Source organism: Cupressus sempervirens, chromosome 2 (assembly GCF_028749045.1).
Source record: "Cupressus sempervirens isolate cs-2001-9-10 chromosome 2, ASM2874904v1, whole genome shotgun sequence".
Lineage (NCBI taxonomy): Eukaryota > Viridiplantae > Streptophyta > Pinopsida > Cupressales > Cupressaceae > Cupressus > Cupressus sempervirens.
The window spans coordinates 15,351,305-15,366,043 of record NC_143119.1 but is presented as its reverse complement, the minus strand read 5'-3'; the positions used below and the strand labels follow the sequence as shown (position 1 = coordinate 15,366,043).

The window sequence follows — 14,739 nt, the reverse complement described above, 5'->3', positions numbered from 1 at the left end:
CAGCCATGAGCCGAAACCATTCAGGAGATACTGGGTCCTCTTCTGGCAATTTCCGTGGACCAAAGCTTGATTTTCCACGCTTCGATGGTTCTGATCCGACTGGATGGATCTATAGGGCAGAGCAGTATTTCAACTTGCATAATACTTTGGATAACCACAAAGTCTCCCTTGCATCTTTTCATTTGGAACATGAAGCTCTTCAATGGTTCCGTTGGTACATCAAGGCTAATGTAGGCCCAACGTGGAGCGAATTGTGCACCCTCATTTTGGAGCGCTTTGGCCCTAGTTCCTTTGATGATTTCACAGGAGCACTCACTAAACTGCGTCAAACAGGCACTGTAAGAGAATACCAGACAGAGTTTGAAAAATTAGCTAATCACACAGAGGGCTTGTCTGATGAATTCTTCCGTAGTTGTTTTGTCAGTGGTCTGAAGGATGCACTTCGCTCAGAAGTCAAAATGTTTCGACCTACTACAATGATGGAAGCCCTTGGGTTGGCTAAGTTAGCGGAAGACAAGATTAGTGCTCTACAACGCTCCAGATCTAATTTTGTTCCATTCAGAAATACAGGTTCTCACAACCCTCCAGTCATACCAGCTCCCAGAACTACTCCGATCAAGCACTTGTCTGAAACAGAGATGCGAGTTAGGCGAGACAAAGGGCTTTGTTATAATTGTGATGAGAAATGGTCTCGGGGCCATAGATGTGTTCAGCAAAAGCTCTATCTCTTGGATGTGGATTCTCCACCGGAACTGGAAGAATATGTAGATGCTCAGGAAACAGTGGATGCTGAGGTTGAGCCTCACCAGCCTGAACCTCCTTCCCCAGAAGCTCCACCAGAGATATCTGTCCATGCTTTGGCAGGAGTCACTACTCCACAAACCATGCGGGTCCAGGGTTTCTTCAAGAAGATCCCTCTTACTATACTCATTGATTCTGGTAGCACTCATAACTTCATTGATCCACGCATAGCCAAACAGGCTGATTGCTTTATCCATCCCTGCTCTAGCTTTGAAGTCATGATTGCCAATGGGGGCACTTTACCTTGTAAAGGGAAATGTCGCAATGTGCGTCTCTCTATTGGAGATTATAACAGGCGCTCTGACATGTTTGCCTTACCCTTAGGTGGCTGTGATGTGGTTTTGGGTGCCCAATGGTTACGCACTCTTGGCCCCATTCTCTGGGATTTTGCTGAACTTTGGATGCAGTTTTCAGCCGAGGGGCACCAACACACTTTGAAAGGCTTACAACCAGGGTCTCTCAGCATCATCAGTTCACACCGTATGGAAAAACTTCTTAAGAAGAATTCACATGGTGTCATCACTCAGCTCCATTCCATTCAGATGCAGCCATCAGCAGTCTCTAGCACTCCTGCCGATCTCCAACACATTTTGGACAAGTATTCTGGTATATTTGCTGAACCTGTGGGATTACCTCCTTCTCGTCCAGAGGACCACCGTATTCAGCTCCTTCCTGGCAGTGTTCCGCCCAACATCAGGCCCTACCGCTACCCATTTCATCAGAAGACCGAAATCGAGATACTTGTCCGTGACTTACTGAAGCAAGGTATTATTCGCCCTAGTACCAGTTCCTTTTCTTCTCCAGTTCTGCTTGTTCGCAAAAAAGATGGGTCATGGCGACTCTGCATTGATTTCCGAGCACTTAATCATCTCACTATAAAGGACAAGTTTCCCATTCCAGTTGTTGATGAACTTCTTGATGAACTTCATGGGGCTCATTTTTTCTCCAAGTTAGATCTTCGTTCTGGGTATCATCAAATTCGGGTTAATGAGGAGGATATACCTAAAACTGCCTTCCGCACACATGATGGTCACTATGAATTTTTAGTCATGCCCTTTGGCCTCACGAATGCTCCTTCAACATTTCAGGCAGTGATGAATAACATATTTCGACCATACCTCCGGAAATTCATTCTGGTCTTCTTTGATGATATCCTCATATATAGCAAAACTTGGGCTGAGCATCTCCATCATCTGGAGCTTGTCTTGCAACTTCTCTCTGATCATCAACTCTGTGCAAAACTATCTAAATGTGTGTTTGGCCAGGAGGAAGTAGAGTATCTCGGGCATATTGTTGCACACCATGGAGTGCGGGTGGATCCTACAAAAATAGATGCCATGAAAACTTGGCCGCATCCTAAAACTCTCAAGAACCTTCGGGGTTTTTTGGGGTTGACTGGCTACTACCGTAAGTTTGTCAAAGATTACGGGAAAATTGCAGCACCATTGATAGCTCTGTTAAAAAAGGATGCCTTCTCCTGGACCCCTGTTGCTGAGACTGCATTTGAACAACTGAAACAGGCTATGTGCAGTACACCTGTTCTCACGATGCCAGATTTTTCCAAACCCTTCACTATTGAGAGTGATGCTTGCGGCAATGGATTGGGTGCTGTTCTCCTGCAAGATGACCATCCTATTGCGTTCACTAGCAAAGCCCTCTCTGGTAAGAATCTAGCCCTCTCTACTTATGAAAAAGAAATGATGGCTATTTTGCATGCTGTACAGAAGTGGCGGCCATACCTCTTAGGGAGTCATTTTTGCATCAGAACCGATCACCAAAGTCTGAAATACTTCCTGGAACAACGGGTATCCTCTCCTACACAACAGAAATGGGTCAGCAAACTCATGGGGTATGATTATGAGATCACCTACAAGAAGGGTAAGGAGAATATTGTGGCAGATGCTCTTTCTCGCACATTTGATAATCAAGCTTCCCTTTCCGCTATTTCTAAGCCCATTCCCAATTGGTTAGCGTCTGTTCAGCAGGGCTATGACAGTGACTCTTCTTTATCTCAAATCATTCACCAGCTAGCCAATAATCCTTCTGCTATACCACATTACTCTTGGGATGGTGCTTCTCTTCGATACAAGGGTCGGCTAGTGCTTCCTCAGAACCCAGCTCTACATCAGGCTATTTTTTATGAACTCCATGCTTCTCCTTCAGCAGGGCACTCAGGCTTCCTCAAAACTTATGAGCGAGCAAGGAGAAACTTCTTTTGGAAAGGAATGAAACAGACGATTCAACAGATGGTGGCTGAATGTGATACTTGCCAACGCCACAAGGGTGAAACGACCCTCCTTCCTGGCTTGCTCGAACCATTGCCCATCCCTACACGGATTTGGACTGATATTTCTATGGATTTCATTGAAGGGCTTCCTAAATCCGGTGGCAAGACAGTGATCTTGGTTGTGGTTGATCGTCTCTCGAAATATAGTCATTTTTGTGCCCTCAGCCACCCCTATACTGCCTCCTCTGTTGCACAAATCTTCATGGACCAGATATTTCGTCTTCATGGACTCCCTTCTTCCATTGTCTCTGATCGTGATGCAACTTTTACCAGTCATTTTTGGACTGAACTGTTTCAGAAAACTGGCACCAAACTGAAGATGAGTTCGGGCTATCACCCACAAACTGATGGTCAAACGGAAATTGTCAATAAATGCTTGGAAACTTATCTTCGTTGCTTCACTTCCGAACAGCAACATCAGTGGGCCAAGTGGCTCCCTTTAGCTGAATGGTGGTACAATACCTCTTACCACACTGCCTCTAAAATGACTCCATATGAAGCAGTCTATGGTCAGGCACCTCCAGTGCTCCTTCCCTACACTCCCAACAGCTCACCAGTCCAGGCAGTTGACATAGTTCTCCGCAGCAGGGATCAGATTCTTCGTACCTTACAGGATAATCTTCACATGGCCCGTAATCGGATGAAACAGCAAGCAGATCAACACCGTTCTGAGCGCTCATTTCAAGTTGGGGATATGGTTTTTCTTCGTCTACAGCCATACAAACAATCCTCCCTAAAGCTGAAAGGGCGTCATAAGCTGGCCCCAAAATTTTATGGGCCTTATCAGGTTCTGCAGAAGATTGGTTCAGTTGCTTATAAACTGGAACTTCCTCCTTCTTCCCGCATTCATCCAGTTTTTCATGTTTCTTGTCTAAAGAAAGTTCTGGGTACCACTGTCAGAGCACAAACTACTCTCCCTGAAATGGATACGGAAGGATCCATTATCCTGGAGCCGGTGGCAATCATTGACCAGCGCACTCGCCAGCTTCGCTCTCGCTCCATCTCTGAGGTCTTGATTCAGTGGCATGGCATGCAACCAGAGGATGCTACCTGGGAACCCCTTCTTCAGATTCAACAACAATTTCCACACCTTAAGCTTTGAGGACAAAGCTTTTTTCTAAGGGAGAGGGGATGTTAGGAACCTGTGTGTTCCTTCTGTTTATTTTGTTAGAGTAGAGTTGTTGGACGCATATGCTTTGTAAGTCGTCCCGTGAGTTTATTTTATTATCCCACATGCATAGGTAGTATTACTTTTCTAGATCGTACCCAATATATAAGAATAGGTTGAGGCCCTTGATGGGTACGGACGAATTTATTGTATTGAGCTTGCTCAAAGGAGGTTACCCCCTCGAAGTGGCCTGCGATCAGTAGATTTATTCTGAGTTCTGCTATCACTTTGTATTCTGTTATTTGGAGCATTCTCACGATATTGCTATAAGGAGGTTCTTCTCATTTTTCTTTGAAATTTATTCGGCCTAAGGATGAAATTGGGAGTTCTAAAAAATCAAGTTGAAATTGGGTGAAAATAAGTCTAACCCTCTCCCCTCTGCCCTAAAGGTGTCCGAGACTTAAATTCTCAAAAAATTAAATCAAAATTTTTGGACAACTCAAAAATTTGCCAAGGCAATAAAAAAAAGGAGGGGTCCCCAAAGTTTTGGGGCGATGGTGTGAGAACCTCACAACAAATTTCTATTTTCATATCTAACTCTCCATTAACAACTTGTTGACTCATATTTTTGTCATTATTTGTCTTTGGAGATTTGGTTGTATAGTTCTCTTTGCTTAAATATCCATCATATATAATATCTCTTGGCTTTCTTGTAACTTTTGGCATTTTATTTTGGTTTAAACGACCTATAATATTTTTCTCATGCTTTAATGGTTGATGGTGGGTGAAGGTTGATTTTGTGGCTATGCCTTTTTACATCTAAATTTGGAATAATAAAAATTGGTTCTTCCATTTGTTGAAGTTTTGGGTTCTGCATCTTGGTCTGCTTTAATTCTCACTTTATCAACTCAACATCTTGTTGTTGAATAAGATCTTCCCATAATTTATCAGCTTTTAAATACGGTAATATATCTTAATTCCTTTTTAATTGAACTTTTTCTCCAAATTAATACTCCTTTGACAACCTCTTTAGTGAAACCAGTCAAATCAACTCTTTGCCAAAATTTTGACAACTTGCAAAGTGTACTCTTATTCAAGCTTTTAACCCTCTGAGTCCAAGTCATATCACTTCGCTGCCAGTTAATACCTCAAAATATATAATATATATTTATACTGATGATGTTTACATGGAATGAGAACTATAACTTTCTTGATTAAAAGTAAATACATTTGAGCTTTGAAGTGCCAATTCCTCTTCCCATATTCAAGGACTACATATGCTGAGTACCAATAATGACATTATTGATCCCAGCTTGATTAATAGGATTCATGTACCTCTTAGTTGTCAGGGGTTCTTGCATTAAATATTTTATTTCTTCCATAATCATGTTTTGTTGTTCTGTGCATGATAAAGATGTGGTTTGTGCTCTATAATAGTAATGTTTACTATTTTACCATTCCATACTGAGTTTAGTTATTGAATTCTGGTAGGAACTTATGAAAGAAGAATGGAAATCAAGGTGGGAAGCTTAGTTCTCAAATCTAAAATGGAGAGGTGATGTGAACAATGGGAGTCAACCATTGTCTTGGGCTACCAAGATGCGTCAAAAGAGGAATTCTACTTGTAATTAGATAATACTCAAATTTCTCTAACAAAAAAGCCTATTTTATGGACTGCAAAAGAGGACCTTCATAAGCATGAAAAGTTGCATTGGCTTGAAACCTTCTTCCCGGATATTGGTCCACTTTTGACTTCTAAGTTCTTATAGTACTTGGCAAGCTTGTGTTATTCGAAAGTAAGTTGTTATGAGTTATTGTACATATAATATTGAAGCTTATTTTGTAGTTGTTTCCTTAGTTGTGAATTGATGCCAGAGTGAAGCAATGACTTATATTATATATCTTTCTTAATGGAAAATAATTTTGGCTTAAAATAGTGAGGATATGCTTCAACATGTCCATTTGTATTATACCTAACATTATTATTAACATAGGTGAGAGCTTTTGTTTAACAGAGGTGTGAGATTTTTATAAATGCAGATACCTTTTAGTTTTTTATAAAAAGTGAAGCAATAGAACATCTGAAAGAATTTTAGTGAGATGACTTTTAGTATTAATGTGCTTTAGGCTATGACTGAGATGCTTAAGGAATAAATTTCTTTGGTATGAATGCAATTTAGCAAATGTGTTTTCTTCTTTAGGAAATTTTCTATGATTGACTAAAAGAGGGGTAAAAATTTTATTGAATATCAAAGAGAGCTGAACAACACAAGAAACAAAGAGAACTACATAGCTTTATCCTGGTCCACAAGTTGATCCAGCATCTAAGATAAATCAAGGGGAAGCATCCTAGGATCAAGAATGTTCCAAGCCGGCCCCTTCTCAGAGGCCCATTTAGCCAAACAATCAGCCACACCGTTCCACTCATGAGGGATATGCATAAAGGACGCAGAATCAAGCGAATTGCATAACTGGATGATCTGCTGAATAACCAGAGCCAAATGCCAATCCACATGTACAAGGTTCCTATTATGCAATAAGTTCACAACCACCTGCGAGTCAGTCTCACAGAGGATTCTTTTCCAGCCACATAGAAAACACTATTCCACTGCAACCAAGATAGCCAGGGCTTCCATGAGGTTATTAGTATAGTAACCCTTGTAAGTAGAAAACAAAAACTGGATATTACCAGAACTATCACACCCAACTCCCCCAATACCAGCCGGACCAGGATTTCCTCGAGAAGAATCATCAGTGTTGATTTTAAGAGTGCCCACCTCAGGAGGAGACCAACGTCCCTAACAATTAACTCACTAAGGGTGTTGCTTAGCTCAATTCCCAGAGCAGGTGTGGGGGATCGAGGGAGAATAACCCTGAAGAGGAAAGGAGAGGTGAGAGTAAATACCAGCATCAATAGGATCCAAACCCCCACAAATGTCACATTTAGCAAGGAGTGTTTCCTAAAGAGAATTAACAATTCTCCCCCACAGGTGCTTGATCTCAAACTACAAATCATGAAAGATCCTTCTATTCCTCTCAAGCCAAACATGCCATAAAATAAGGGAAGGGCCGATAGTCCAAGCAACTTGAAGAAAAGAAGTCTTGGAAGCGAAATGGCCCAAACAGTCCCAAAATTTAGACAAAGAGGACACATGCCAGCACGTGCATCCCCACACACTCCACCAAAGGTGCCAAATCTGTTTGGCAAAGGGGCATTGGAAAAAAAGGTGAGATACAGTCTCTTCACTATTGCGGCAGAGAACACAGAGGGAAGGCCCCTGGAAGCCTCTCTTGTAGAGATTATCCCAAGTGAGACAACGATTCTAAACCAAAATTCAGAGGAAAAAGTTACACTTAGGCCATGAAAAACTATTCCAAACTTTCTTCCACCAAGAGCCCTCCACCCCACCAAAAAGTTGCTTTGTCAGTGCAAGGTACCTAGAAGAAATAGAATACTTACTAGAAGAAGCACCTTCCCAAGCCAAAACATTAGGTTCCTGCAACAAGTTGTACTCCCTAGAAGCCAATATCTGAGATAATTCCAGTCGATCTTGCAGTGAGCCACCCAGAGGCCAATCAGAAGAATTCTTCCATCTATAACCCACAGCAATCCCCAGGTTAAAAGCCTCCTTATAATGAGCCACCTTATTCCATCCAGCAGAAAGGAAAGAATCACAAAAAGCCTGCAAGTGAGGATGAGAGGAAAGGAGAGGAGGATGCCCATTCCAAGAATCACTCCAAAATAGAGCCTCAGTGCCTTTGTTGCAAATCCAAAATAAACTTCTCTACACTAGGTGAGCACCAATCTTGAGGGTATGCCACACCATAGAGCCTCTTCCCTCAAGAGAAAACCTAAAAAATTATGAAGGGTCAACACCAGATAAATACTTGTGTGATAGGATATGGGCCCAAAGTTGAGACTGACTAGTACACCAACACCGATAGAGCTTGGCAGCAAGAGCTTGACTGCACAAGATAGCAGACTGAAGGCCAAGGCCTCCTTCCTTTTTGGGCCTACAAATAGTATCCCAATTGATGAGGCTCCATTTGGTATGTTGTAAATTACTACTCCAAAGAAATTGGTGAGAGAGGGCATCAAATTCTTTAAGAAAATACATTGGGGCAGCCTAAACCATGCTTCTATATATTGGAAGAGCTTGAATTACAGATTGAAGGAGTGTCACCCTACCAGTAGTAGAAAGCCACTTTTGAGTCCAATTATTGACCCTTTGTCAAATTTTGTCAAGCAAGCTTTGCCAGAAAAGCCTAGGTTGTCTACCCACCACAATAGGGACCCCCAAGTAAGTCAGAGGGAGAGACGCAATCTGAAATCTCAAAATAGTAGCAATCCTCCGCTGAATTGGCTTAGGAGTGTTGAAGAAAAAAATAGAGGACTTGTGGTTATTAATTTTCTACCCAGAGACAGCCAAATAAGAATCCAAGGTGAGCCGAAAGGCTTTAGCTTCCTGAATCTGAGCTCTCCTAGTAAGGGCAATATCATCAACAAACTGAAGGTGAGAAAGAGTAGGAAAACCATTTCCCCATTGCCATCCTTGAATCAAAATTTGGGAAACATGAAACTTGATAAGTCGACCAAGTCCCTTAGCCATAATGATAAACAAATAAGGCGAGATGGGATCTCCCTGACGAAGACCTCTAGAAGCCCCAAAAAGCTCTGTCAGTTCACCATTAAGAAGGACTAAGAAGGAAGGAGTAGTAACACAGCTAAGAACCCATCTAACCCAATCTTGACTGAAGCCAAAAGCAAGAAGAACTTTCCACAAGAAATCCCAATTGACTCTGTCATAAGCCTTAGCCATATCAAGCTTAATAAACATAGCATGTTCCTTGGAAGTACACATAGAGTGAATAGCTTCAAAAGCAATAACCACCCCATCCAAAATTTGTTTTCCTGCCACAAAACCCCCTTGTTCCTCAGAGATAACCATAGGAAGGCAAACTTTAAGCCTCTCTACTAAGAGCTTAGTGATGATTTTATAGACCACATTACAAAGAGCAATGGGCCTAAAAAAGTCCAGCTGATTAGCCTCTTCCTTTTTCGGAATAAGGACTAAGAAAGTAGCATTCAAGGCCCGAAGCATTTCTTTGTTGGAAAAGGACTCTTGAACCACATCCAAAAGGTCATGATTGATAATATCCTAAAATTCTTGAAATAATTCAATAGGGAAACCATCCGGCCCCGAAGCTTTGCCCTTCCGCAAGCTGAAGACCACCCCCTCCAATTCAGACATAGTAATTGGCCTCATAAGAGAAGCATTCATCTCCCTAGTCACAACTGAGGGAATACAAGACAAGATAGTATTCTCCTCAATCTCTGGTGGAGGTAAATCATCTGAAAAAAGGGCCGAGTAAAACTGAATAGCTTCCTTGGAAATAGCTTGAGAAGAAGTCAGACGCATCCCATCAGAAGTAACAAGAGAAGAAATGTAACTCCTGTTATGTCGAGCCTGCACAGATTTATGGAAAAATGCAATTTTCTTGTCCCCTTCCTGAAGCCAGTCAACTCGAGCCTTCTGTTTCCAATAGATTTCTTCTCTAAGATCCCACTCAGCTAAATCAGCAAAAGCTTGGGATTCTGCAATGCTAAGAGCTTCTGAAAAACCCAGATCCCGAATCTGCCTAGTAATGACATCAAGACGATCCTGAGCCCTCTTCTTCATAATATGGAGATTACCAAAACAATTCCAGTTCCAATGCTTCAGCTTCCTTTTAACAAATTGAATTTTTTTAGAGAAGGAGAACATAGCAGTGCCATAGGCAGGGCCTCCCTATCTCCACCAGTGAGCCATTAAGTCATGAGGAGAAGAGTCTCAAAGCCACATCAGCTGGAACTTAAAGGGAGGGTTCTTGGGGATAGCAACATAACTAGCTATGAGCTTAATAGGCCAATGGTCAGAACCTCTCCAATCAAGAATTTTAGAAGAGAGCGAAAGAGAACCAGAATTCCAAAAGCAGGAAACAAGGAACCTGTCCAAGCGTTCTGAGATAGCATCATTACCAACTCTTCGATTGTTCCAAGTAAAGAGCCCATTGAGAGGTTTGACATTAGAGAGATGTAAAAGATCAATATTTTGTCGAAGAAGCTTAGAAGAAGGACCCAAGCAAGCTAGCCCACCCCTCTTCTCCTCTAAACTGAGAACAGAGTTGAAGTCTCGAGCCACAATCCAAGGCAAGAAAGGATGACAGCTTTTGACATGCTTAATATGATCCCAGAGCTTAGATTTGCCAAGGAGATCAATAGGAGCACACACATTAGTAACAAGAATCATCTCGCCAGTCTCTAAAGAGGACGCAACCATTGAAAGAGCCAAGAGGCAAGAAACCCAGTAAAGTGGCATAACTTTCCTAGGATCCCAACTAATGGCGAGAACACCAGAGCTCCCCAAAGCACCAATACACTAACATTGGCCTAGAAACCAAACATTAGGAGCACATCTAAACATGGAGTCCACTGAAAGCTTGGTCTCCTGGATACAAAGGATATTCGTAGAATGTTGAACCATAAGATCATGAATAGCTTTTTGTCTAGGGATGCTATTCAACCCCCTCACATTCCATGAGAGAATAATCATTGAGTAGAGTGGGGAAAATGCTCATCCAAGGGCTTGACAACCCCAGACTCTACCAATAAATCGCCTGTAAGTTTAATTTTTTTTTTATCTTGCTTTTGCCCAACTCTTGAGGGAGTAGTAAAAGAGACTTTCTTAAATGGTCTTTGCATCAGGCCCAAAGCAAGAGAAGATCCCTTTCCTTTACCAGAGGCAAACACATCTTTAACCAAATCTGCCAGAAGAACATCATCCTTTTCCTGTGGAGCAGGAGAAACCACAAGGTCACCAGACTCAGGGCCAATAGAATTCTTTGGCATATGTTGAACTACAACATCCGGGTTGCCAGTAAGAGTAGAATTCCTCCCCTCTAAACCAGTAGCTACACCCTGAGCCTCTATAAGAATACCTTCTTCTATAGCCATATTGTCAAGAACCTCAAAACGATTAAACCCTGAGTCCACTTGCCGATCTAGCTGAGATCATTTTTGACCCCGCCCCTTAGCATGATTTTGAGCCGAGATAAAACCATCCTTATTAGGACCAGTAGAACTGGAGGGCCCTAGCCCCTAACTTGAAGTGTTCATATGAGCTTTCCCTATGCCTGCACTATCAAACTGAGCATTTCCTTTTCCACTAACATTTGGATCATTCCCCTTTCCATCATTAGCCATCCTTGGGCCAGAAAACCCAACAGGGGTATCATTGCCTTTGGAGGCTTGAGGACATTGATGTTGTAAATGACCATACACATGACAAAGGCGGCAACAAAAGGGAATAGATTCATAGTCTAGCTGTTGGATCCAAGAAGAAGAGCCAAGACAAATTTCTAGAGAATCTGGCAAAGGATTATTTAAATCAATTTCAACACAAATATGGGCATAGGAAATAACCTTTTGGTCCAGAGATTGGTGGGCTATAGCAATCGGCTTTCCAAGCACAGTGGCAATCTGTTGCAAGATATCCTCACGCCAGAACTCCAAAGGAATTCACGGCAAGCAGACCCAAACAGGAACTCAAGAAGGAAGATCCTCAATGGAATTGAACCCCGGATGCCAGGGTTTGATAAAAAGACCTACTCTATCATAAAAATATGGGCCTCCCTCAAAGACCCGATTTTGATCTGACATGCAAGAGAAATTCATCAAAAAGTAGTTATTCCCAGCCAACATAATGTCCATATCACCTTCCACTTGCCATGAATGGCGAATCCAAGCTTCTAGAGCTGCCAAGGAAATTCGAATACCAAGAAACTTGCATATCAATGCATGTGTGGCCAAATATTCCACATCCTCCATTCCCGCTTCTAGAGGAATAACCACCACAGGTCGATCCTGGCTATGCGGAAAACAACCATTAACTTTATTTAACTTTTGGCGCTCGCTAACATATAATGGCTCCTTCTCCTGTGACCGCACCCCAGGAGAAGATCCATCACAACCAGAGGCTCTAACAAGAATGAGACTTGTGGAAACCCCACTCGCAGCCATAATAGCCAAGCAGGCAAACGTTGAAAAAGAGCTCTTAAAATTTGTTTGCCACAATAAATGCAAACCCTGCACAACAATAATCGTCCAATACTGAAGCTACAAAAGGTCTCCCTAAGCATGCACAGCCCAATGGTAGCAAAACAAGCTTCCGAAACCCTCACACACAGTCGCTTCCAGTTCCTAACCTCCCTTCATCCTCCCCCATTTATTTTCTTCTTCTAATAACATTAGAATTAACAATTTCTATGGTTTAATCTTGTTGGTATTTACAATAGACTTGCAGGAAGAAATTTCTAATCTCAATAAATAATTTATGTTGTCACCAAAGGGTTCTCACAGAGTAACATTTCACGTCAATTTAAATAGTGAATTTTCTTGGTATGAAAGAACTAGGTGATATTTTCTATGATTGAGATGTTTAAGAAACAGTACTGATTTTCATGTCTGTTTCCATGCAAGTCTGTGGGTGTCATATATGAACAAGTGTTTTATGGTATGAATTGCATTTGACACTTAAATTAGATAATTAGGCTATAATGGCCTTTAATGTTAGGAGTTAGCCATATCTAATCTGTTTAGTAGACATTAACCAAGCAGAAAGATATAGCCAAATGTTTGGACACAATAGTTTATCAACATTTATCTGCATTGGAAAACCTATTTAATTAATTGGAACTATGAAAACTAAACTTGTAGTTCCTTGGTAATTAGTAGTTGAGCTTGCTTGAAATATTAATCCAAAATTTGAGAAGAACTTTGAAAACTGCCATTCTGCAGAATTGTTTGTTCACAGAGTTGTGAAACAGATACTGTGTTTGTTTGTTTCCGTTCCATCAGTATTGTTTAATAAATTGTGTTTTGCCTTCTCTGTAGTTTTCCCATTGCTGGTGTAAGGAGGAAATATTTCTTGGCTTGAATCAATATGTAATTATGAGATGAAAAAGAAAGATTGACATCTAAAACCAGTTTGGATCATTAGAACAAGTTTTGCGTTGGGTTCTCTTCAATTCTCTTCAATAGTTAGTGCCTGCAAGAAGAATTGTTTGGCTTACTAGAACAAGCAGTTTTCCTTGGTCTCTCTTCAATATCTATGTGATGAGGAAGTTAGGATCACTAGAACAAGTCTTGCCATGGGTTATCTTCAATTTATGTAATGTTGAGGTTGCCTTGGCTTCTCTTCAATATGATTTGTAGTTTGTCTTTGCCTGTAAATGTTTTAATCTTTTATGGTATCTAAATCTAATGGTTGAGGATTTGAACTTTGTTGTTTTTCTATTTGATTTTTCAAATTCTATTTTTTTTTTCAAACTTTGATTGGATAAGCTGATTTATTTTTCAAGTTCTTGTGGTTTAATCTTTAGTTGCCTAGGCTTTCTGACAATGCCTCAGCAAAGTGGCTGTTTATCCCCCTGAATATCCACTTAAGTAAAACAACTAAATCTTTGTTTTCATATATTTATATTTTGTTCATTAGTAAAACTGGATCTGTGCCCTTCTTTGATTGAATCCTAATAAAATTCCTCTATCCTTGTGTGCCTGTTCAAATATCAAAAGTTCAATTGTAACTAACCTTGTATTAAAATTAGTAAATTTATCAAGTTTTGGGAGTTGAAGATTTAGGAGCTGTGTCTATTTTGCTTCAATTTTTATTTGGTAATCCGACATTTTATCACAAGGCAAAAAAAAATTGTACGCATAGTAGTACACACAGTGTCATGTTTTATATTTACATTTAACACCTCCTAGTTATATACAATCACACAGTTTTCTCAACTATCGTGAGTGCTATTGTTGATTGAGAACCTGTGCCTATTTGAAGATGCATATATTTAATTTCAATTTCCTGATAAGAGATTTCTGATGCAGAAGAAGGCCGATGTGCTTGTTCCAGAATTAAAAGGAAGATGTATATTCCTTGTGGGTGAGTCCTGATTACAACACCCAAAAATATATTTATAAAACAGGGAGAAGCTAGAGCCATAGATTGCAGAAGTCATTTTTGTGAATAGAGTTTGATGAAAAAATCTCTCTAAGTGCAGGAGTGATGGGTAGTGGAAGGACAACTGTTGGAAAGATTATATCAGAATCCTTGGGATATTACTTTTTTGACAGGTTGGTTTCCAAGGAACTTTTGGTATGGATTACACTTTTACCATTCTGATAATCACCATATAAAAGCTGCAATTTCCATTATGTGCTTTAAACAATTTGATGTTATGAGCAGTGATAGGTTAGTAGAGGAGGCTGCAGGAGGTGCATATGTTGCCCAGATTTTTAAAGAATGTAGGAACCTTTTGAGTCTTAAGGATTGAGCACATTTGGGTGCAAGCTCTCATGAACTTATAATATGGGAAGCAGGTTCAATCATTCAACATAAGAATCAAGATTAATATAGCTTTGTTTGGAGCATGGAATATCAGTTGAATTTCAATGATTCCTGATCTAGTTTTATGGTCGCATTCAAATGCAAACTATAGATAAATT

General features: G+C 40.7%; 1 long non-coding RNA gene and 1 pseudogene across 1 annotated transcript; both read left to right on the top strand.

Moving 5' to 3' along the window:
- The window catches only part of LOC149570856 (chaperone protein dnaJ 20, chloroplastic-like), a 30,933-nt pseudogene extending 25,046 nt beyond the window's left edge, over nucleotides 1–5,887 (top strand).
- An 8,228-nt stretch (nucleotides 5,888–14,115) lies between these two features.
- On the top strand, nucleotides 14,116–14,572 carry LOC149570855 (uncharacterized). The gene is made up of 3 exons (XR_016358369.1): nucleotides 14,116–14,176; nucleotides 14,295–14,367; nucleotides 14,480–14,572. It is a non-coding gene; the product is annotated as an uncharacterized LOC149570855 (long non-coding RNA).
- The last annotated feature ends 167 nt before the right edge of the window (nucleotides 14,573–14,739 follow it).